Raw genomic sequence first — 9,340 nt, forward strand, 5'->3', positions numbered from 1 at the left:
GCAAAAAATTCCAATCTTAGTGACTTTTTTCAAATTTCATCAACTTTTCAAATTCATGAACTTTTTTCAGCTTTAATGAAAATTTTCAAATTGGTTTAAAATTTGTGTGTAGTAACGCATCAACTTTTTTCAACCATAGTGAGATTTTTTCAAATTTCAAGAACATTTTAAAATTTCATGAAGCCTTTTCAATTTCATGAACTTTTCAAATTCATAAACTTTTCCCAATACTTGTTTTTTTTCAAATTTCATGAAAAAAAATTCAAATCATGTGTCTTAGCTCATGAACTCTTTTTAAAATTCATGAAAATTTTCAAATATCATAAACTTTTTCAAATTCCACATACCTTTTTCAATTTCTTGAACCTTCAAATTTATGAAGTTTTTTGAAATTCATGAACTTTTTCATTTTTGCAATTTTTTATGAACTTTTTGAAATTCTCATTGGTTTTTTATGAACTCTTTAGATTGACGTGTTTAAAAAAAGGTTTTTAAGTGAACGGTCAACCAGTCAACATGTCAACCAGCGAGATGCGATTGAGCAAACGACTGCTTCGCATGAGGTCACGTTCGATCTAGCCAAGGTTTTCATGGGCTGCCCCCCTAGGCATCTCCTTCAGGCACCAATAGCATCACAAAGCGGCATTGAGAGCGCCGTTTAGGAGGTCTCCTAGCCCAAGACAGGTGGCACCGCTGCACTAGACCTGAGCGTGTTTGGACCTAGGCCCTTACCCGGGCCGGCTATCATCATGGGCCTACTTGATAGAGATTGCCTCATTAGAAAGATGGATTCATTTGGAGTAATGTATGAAAGTAGTGCTTTACTAGGAACTCACATCTATACTACTATATAGTGTACCAGTATCAAGTAATATAGACCATTGGATCTTTCTAATCCGATGGCTCATATTTGTTAGCTTGTGTTGGTTGTGTTGAGTTGTGTCCGAGAACTACGTGGCCTGGTATACACCATTGACTATGCCCAATCCAACTGCCCCTATTGTAGGGATTCGCTGTGGATGATGTCATTGTGGCTGCCAACCTGCCACTGTCGCGAAGTTTGGTTGCTACATATGATTCTCGAGTTGCTATCCAAAAACTTCTAGCTAGCTCATGTGATAGAATAGAAGGAAATATGCCCAAGAGGCAATAATAAAGTTGTTATTTATATTTTCTTGTATCATGATACATATCTATTATTCATGATAGAATTGTATTAACCGGAAACTTGATACATGTGTGGATACATAGACAAAACACAGTGTCCCTAGTAAGCCTCTGCTAGACTAGCTCGTTAATCAAAGATGGTTAAGTTTCCTAACCATAGACATGTGTTATCATTTGATGAACAGGTTCACATCATTAGGAGAATGATGTGATGGACAAGACCCATCTGTTAGCTTAGCATAATGATCGTTAAGTTTTATTGCTATTACTTTCTTCATGACTTATACATATTCCTTTAACTATGAGATTATGCAACTCCCAAATACTAGAGGAATACCTTGTGTGCTATCAAACGTCACAACGAAAATGGGTGATTATAAAGATGCTCTACAGGATCTCCGAAGGTGTTTTGTTGGGTTGGCATAGATCGAGATTAGGATTTGTGACTCCGAGTATCGGAGAAGTATCTCTGGGCTCTCTCGGTAATGCACATCATAATAAGCCTTGCAAACAATGTGACTAATGAGTTAGTTGCGGGATGATGCATTGCGGAACGAGTAAAGAGACTTGCCGGTAACAAGATTGAACTAGGTATGTGGATACCAACGATCTAATCTCGGGCAAGTAACATACCGATGACAAAGGGAATAACGTATGTTGTCATAACGGTTCGACCGATAAAGATCTTCGTAGAATATGTGGGAGCCAATATGAGCATACAGGTTCCGCTATTGGTTATTGACCGGAGAGGTGTCTCGGTCATGTCTACATAGTTCTCGAACCCGTAGGGTCCGCACGCTTAACGTTCGATGACGATTTGTATTATGAGTTATGTGTTTTGGTGACCGAAGTTTGTTTGGAGTCCCAGATGAGATCACGGACATGACGATGAGTCTCGAAATGATCGAGAGGTAAAGATTGATATATTGAAAGGTAGTATTCGCACACCGGAAGGGTTCCGGAGTGTATCGGGTACATACCGGAGTACCGGAGGGGTTACCGGAACCCCTCGGGGAAAGATATGGGCCATATGGGCCTTAGGAGGGAGGCTAACCAGCCCACAAGGGGCTGGCACGCCCCCCACAAAGGAGGAGGCCAAATTGGCTTAGGGAAGGGGGCGACGCCCCCCTTTCATTCTCCTACTCCCTCTCCTTTCCCCCTTTCGCCCTCCGGAAGAACGAAAAGGGGGGGGGCGAATCCTACTAGGACTGGAGTCCTAGTAGGACTCCCCTCTCCCTGGCGCGCCCCTTGGTGGCCGGTGATAACCCACAAGTATAGGGGATCAATTGTAGCCTCTTTCGATAAGTAAGAGTGTTGAACCCAACGAGGAGCTAAAGGTAGAACAAATATTTCCTCAAGTTCTATCGACCATCGATACAACTCTGCGCACGCTTGACGTTCGCTTTACCTAGAACAAGTATGAAACTAGAAGTACTTTGTGGGTATTGTTGGATAGGTTTGCAAGATAATAAAGAGCGAGTAAATAAAAACTAGGGGCTGTTTAGATAAAGACACAATAAATTTAATATAGCGAGTGTGGAAAAGTGGTGGTAGGAGTTGCGAATTGTCCCTAAGCAATTGACTACTTTACTAGACCGATAGCAAGTTTTATGTGGGAGAGGCCACTGCTAGCATGTCATCCCTGACTTGGAATTCTATGGACTTATGGTTGGAACTATTAGCAAGCGTCTGCAACTACTAACGTTCATTAAGGTAAAACCCAACCATAGCATTAAGTTATATTGGTCCCCCTTCAATCCCGTATGCATCAATTTCTATGCTAGGTTGAAGCTTCTGTCACTCTTGCCCTCCAATACATAGTCCTATCAACATACAACTAACCCTATGGTGTGATCCACGCGCGCGCTCATATGATGGGCACCAAAGGACAGCAACATAACCACAAACAAATTAAATCAATCATATTAATTCATCAACCACCGATAGGACAACGAAAATCTACTCAGACATCATAGGATGGCAACACATCATTGGATAATAATATGAAGCATAAAGCACCATGTTCAAGTAGCGGGTTGCGGGAGAGTGGACCGCTGTAGATAGAGGGGGGAAGGTGATGGAGATGTTGGTGAAGATGGCGGAGGTGTTGGTGAAGATCGCGGTGATGATGATGGTAGCCACGGCAGCGTTCCGGCGCCACCGGAAGAGAAGGGAGAGGGGCCCCCTTCTTCTTCTTCCTTGACCTCCTCCCTAGATGGGAGAAGGGTTTCCCCTCTGGTCCTTGGCTCCCATGGCATGGGAGGGGCGAAAGCCCCTCCGAGATTGGATATGTCTCTCTGTCTCTCTGTTTCTGCGTTCTCAGATCTGGCCTTTCATCGTTTCTTTTATAACCGGAGATCCGTAACTCTGATTGGGCTGAATTTTGGACACGATCTCTATCCGGAAATTAGCTTTCTTGCGGCAAAAGAAGGGCTCCAACCACCTTACGGGGTGGCCACGAGGGTCCAGGGCGCACCTGCCCCCCTGGGGCACGCCCCCCTGTCTCGTGGCCCCCTCGGGCATCGTATCGCGTTGATTCTTCTTCCCAAAAATCACATATATTCCAAAAAAATCTCCATAAGTTTTTATTTCGTTTGGACTCCGTTTGATATGGATTTTCTGCGAAACAAAAAACATGCAAGTAACAGGAACTGACACTGGGCACTGGATCAATATGTTAATCCCAAAAATAGTATAAAAAGTTGCCAAAAGTATATGGAAGTTGTATAATATTGGCATGGAGCAATCAAAAATTATAGATACGACGGAGACGTATCAGCCGGCCTCCTCCTCCCCTCCTTTATATACGGGGGCAGGGGCACCCAAAGCACAACAATTGTTCTCTTAGCCGTGTGTGGTGCCCCCCTCCACAGTTTACTCCTTCGGTCGTAGCGTCGTAGTGCTTAGGCGAAGCCCTGCGCGGATCACATCACCATCACCGTCGCCACACCGTCGTGCTGACGAAACTCTCCCTTGACCCTCTGCTGGATCAAGAGTTCGAGGGACGTCATCGAGCTGAACGTGTGCTGAACTCGGAGGTGTCGTACGTTCAGTACTTGATCGGTTGGATCGCGAAGACGTTCGACTACATCAACCGCGTTAACCCAACGCTTCCGATTTCGGTCGATGAGGGTACGTGGACACACTCTCCCCCTCTCATTGCTAGGCGTCTCCTAGATAGATCTTGCATGATCGTAGGATTTTTTTTGAAATTGCATGCTACGTTTTCGAACGGTGGCATCCGACCCAGGTCTATGCGTAGATGATATGCACGAGTAGAACACAAAGAGGTGTGGGTGATAATAGTCATACTGCTTACCACCAATGTCTTATTTTGATTCGGCGGTATTGTTGGATGAAGCGGCCCGGACCAACCTTACATGACCACGTTCATGAGACCGGTTCCACTGACAGACATGCAACTTGTTTTGCATAAAGGTGGCTGGCGGGTGTCTGTTTCTCCAACTTTAGTTGAGTCAAATTTGACTACGCCCAGTCCTTGTTTAAGGTTAAAACAACACACTTGATGAAAAATCGTTGTGGTTTTGATGCGTAGGTAAGAACGGTTCTTGCCAGAAGCCCGTAGCAGCCACGTAAAACTTGCAACAACAAAGTAGAGGACGTCTAACTTGTTTTTGCAGGGCATGTTGTGATATGATATGGTCAAAGCATGATGTGATATAAGTTATTGTATGAGATGATCATGTTTTGTAAAAGTTATCGGCAACTAGCAGGAGCCTTATGGTTGTCGCTTTATTGTATGAAATGCAATCGCCATGTAATTGCTTTACTTTATCACTACGCGGTAGCGATAGTTGTAGAAGCAATAGTTGGCGAGACGACAACGACACTACGATGGAGATCAAGGTGTAAAGCCGGTGACGATGGAGATCATGACGGTGCTTTGGAGATGGAGATCAAGGGCACAAGATGATGATGGCCATATCATGTCACATATTTTGATTGCATGTGATGTTTATCTTTTATGCATCTTATTTCGCTTAGTACGCGGTAGCATTATAAGATGATCCCTCACTAAATTTCAAGGTATAAGTGTTCTCCCTGAGTATGCACCATTGCGACAGTTCATCGTGCCGAGACACCACGTGATGATCGGGTGTGATAAGCTCTACGTTCACATACAACGGGTGCAAGACAGTTTTGCACCTGCAGAATACTCGGGTTAAACTTGACGAGCCTAGCATATGCAGATATGGCCTCGGAACACTGAGACCGGAAGGTCGAACATGAATCATATAGTAGATATGATCAACATAAAGATGTTCACCATTGAAAACTACTCCATCTCACGTGATGATAGGACATGGTTTAGTTGATATGGATCACGTGATCATTTAGATGACTAGAGGGAAGTCTATCTAAGTGGGAGTTCTTAAGTAATATGATTAATTGAACTTAATTTGTCATGAAATTAGTCCTGATAGTATTTGCATATCTATGTTGTAGATCAATAGCTTGCGATGTAGCTCCCCGTTTATTTTTGATATGTTCCTAGAGAAAAAATAAGTTGAAAGATGATAGTAGCAATGATGCGGACTGGGTCCGTGATTTGAGGATTATCCTCATTGCTGCACAGAAGAATTATGTCCTTGATGCACTGCTAGGTGACAGACCTATTGCTGGAGCAGATGCAGACGTTATGAACATTTGACAAAGCTTGGTATGATGAATACTTGATAGTTTAGTGCACCATGCTTTACGGCTTAGAACCGGGACTTCAAAGATGTTTTGAACACCACAGAGCATATGAGATGTTCCGAGAGATGAAATTGGTATTTCAGTCTCATACCCGTGTCGAGAGGTATGAGACCTCTGACAAGTACTTTGCCTACAACATGGAGGAGAATAGCTCAACTAGTGAGCATGTGCTCAGAATGTCTGGGTACTACAATCGCTTGAATCAAGTGGGAGTTAATCTTCCAGGTAAGATAGTGATTGACAGAGTTCTCTAGTCACTATCACCAAGTTACTAGAACTTCGTGACGAACTATAATATGCAAGGGATGACGAAAACGATTCCCAAGCTCTTCGTGATGTTGAAATAGGCAAAGGTAGAAATCAAGAAAGAGCATCAAGTGTTGATGGTTAACAAGAACACTAGTTTCAAGAAAAAGGGCAAAGGGAAAGAAAGGTAACTTCAAGAAGAATGGCAAGCAAATTGCCACTCCCGTGAAGAAACCCAAAGCTGAACCTAAGCCTGAAACTGAGTGCTTCTACTGCAAAGGGAATGATCACTGCAAGCGGAACTACCCCAAATACTTGGCGGATAAGAAGGATGGCAAAGTTAACAAAGGTATATTTGATATACATGTTATTGATGTGTACTTTACTAGTGTTCATAGTAACCCCAGGGTATTTGATACCGGTTCAGTTGCTAAGATTAGTAACTTGAAATAGGAGTTGCACAATGAACAGAGACTGGTTAAGGAAGAGGTGATGTTGTGTGTTGGAAGTGATTCCAAGGTTGATAAGATCACCATCGCACACTCCCTCTACCTTCAGGATTAGTGTTGGACCTAAATAAATGTTATTTGGTGTTTGCGTTGACCATGAATGTGATTTGATCATGTTTATTGCAATACGGTTATTCATTTAAATCAGAGAATAATTGTTATTATGTTTAGATGAATAAAACCTTCAATAGTCATACACCTAATGTGAATGGTTTATTGAATCTCGATCGTAGTGATACACATATTCATAATATTGATGCCAAAAGATGCAAAGTTGATATTGATAGTGCAACATATTTGTGGCACTGCCGTTTAGGTCATATTGGTGTAAAGCCCATGAAGATACTCCATATGGATGGATTTTTGGAATGACTTGATTATGAATCATTTGATACTTGCGAACCATGCCTCATGGGCAAGATGACTAAAACTCCGTTCTCCGGAAGAATGGAGCGAGCCAATGACTTATTGGAAATAATACATACCGATGTATGCGGTCCGATGAGTGTTGAGGCACGCGGCGGGTATCGTTTTTTTCTAACCTTCATAGATGATTTGAGCAGATATGTGTATATCTACTTAATGAAACACAAGTCTGAAACAATTGAAAAGTTCAAAGAATTTCAGAGTGAATTGGAGAATCATCGTAACAAGAAAATAAAGTTTCTACGATCTGATCACGGAGGCGAATATTTGAGTTATGAGTTTGGCCTTCATTTGACAATATGGAATAGTTTCACAACTCATGCCACGTGGAACACCACAGCATAATGGTGTGTCTGAATGTCGTAACCGTACTTCATTAGATATGGTGTGATCTATGATGTTTCTTACCGGTTTACCACTATCATTTTGGGGTTATGCATTAGAGACAGCTGCATTCACGTTAAATAGGGCACCATCTAAATCCGTTGAGACGACACCGTATGAAATGTGGTTTGGAAAGAAACCTAAGCTGTCGTTTCTTGAAGTTTGGGGTTGCGATGCTTATGTGAAAATGCTTCAACCCGATAAGCTCAAACCCAAATCGGAGAAATGCATCTTCATAGGATACCCAAAGGAAACTGTTGGGTACACCTTCTATCACAGATCTGAAGGCAAGATATTTGTTGCTAAGAATGGATCCTTTCTAGAGAAGGAGTTTCTCTCGAAAGAAGTGAGTGGGAGGAAAGTAGAACTTGATGAGGTAATTGTACCTTCTCTCGAATTGGAAAGTAGCTCATCACAGAAAACCGTTCCCGTGATGCCTACACCAACTAGTGAGGAAGCTAATGATAATGATCATGAAACTTCAGATCAAGTTACTACCGAACCTCGTAGGTCAACCAGAGCACGTTCCGCACCGGAGTGGTACGGTAATCCTGTTCTGGAAGTCATGTTACTAGACCATGTCGAACCTATGAACTATGAGGAAGCGATGATGAGCCCAGACTCCGATAAATGGCTTGAGGCCATGAAATCTGAGATAGGATCCATGTATGAGAACAAAGTATAGACATTGATTGACTTGCCCGATGATCGGCGAGCCACTGAGAATAAATGGATCTTCAAGAGGAAGACGGACGCTGATAGTAGTGTTACTATCTACAAAGCTCGAATTGTCGCAAAAGTTTTTTCGACAAGTTCAAGGTGTTGACTACGATGAGATTTTCTCACTCCTATCGATGCTTAAAGTCTGTCCGAATCATGTTAGCAATTGCCGCATTTTATGAAAACTGGCAAATGGATGTCAAAACTGCATTCCTTAATGGATTTCTTAAAGAAGAGTTGTATATGATGCAACCAAAAGGTTTTCTCAATCCTAAAGGTGCTAACAAAGTGTGCAAGCTCCAGCGATCCATCTATGGACTGGTGCAAGCATCTCGGAGTTGGAATATACGCTTTGATCAGTTGATCAAAGCATATAGTTTTATTTAGACTTGCGGTGAAGCCTGTATTTACAAGAAAGTGAGTGGGAGCACTACAGCCTTTCTGATAAGTATATGTGAATGACATATTGTTGATCGGAAATGATGTAGAATTTTCTGGAAAGCATAAAGGAGTATTTGAAAGTAGTTTTTCAAAGAAAGACCTCGGTAAAGCTACTTACATATTGGGCATCAAGATCTATAAAGATAGACCAAGACGCTTGATAAGACTTTCGACGAGTACATACCTTGATAAGATTTGAAAGAGTTCAAAATGGATCAGTCAAAGAAGGAGTTCTTGCCTGAGTTGTAAGGTATGAAGTTGAGTAAGACTCAAAACCCGACCACGGCAGAAGATAGAGAGAGAATGAAAGTCATTCCCTATGCCTCAGCCATAGGTTCTATAAAGTATGCCATGTTGTGTAACAAACCTGTTGTGTACCTTGCCATGAGTTTGGCAAGGGGGTACGATAATGATCCATGAGTGGATCACTGGACAGCGGTCAAAGTTATCCTTAGTTACCTAAGAGGACTAAGGAAATATTTTTCGGTTATGGAGGTGATAAAGAGTTTGTTGTAAAGAGTTACGTCGATACAAGCTTTTACACCGATCCGGATGACTTTGATCTCAATCTGGATACATATTGAAATTGGGAGCAATTAGCTAGAGTAGCTCCATGCAGAGCATTGTAGACATAGAATATTTGCAAAATTCATACGACGCTGAATGTGGCAGACCCGTTGACTAAACTTCTCTCACAAGCAAAACATGATCACACCTTTGTATTATTT

Source organism: Aegilops tauschii, chromosome 5 (assembly GCF_002575655.3).
Source record: "Aegilops tauschii subsp. strangulata cultivar AL8/78 chromosome 5, Aet v6.0, whole genome shotgun sequence".
NCBI lineage: Eukaryota > Viridiplantae > Streptophyta > Magnoliopsida > Poales > Poaceae > Aegilops > Aegilops tauschii.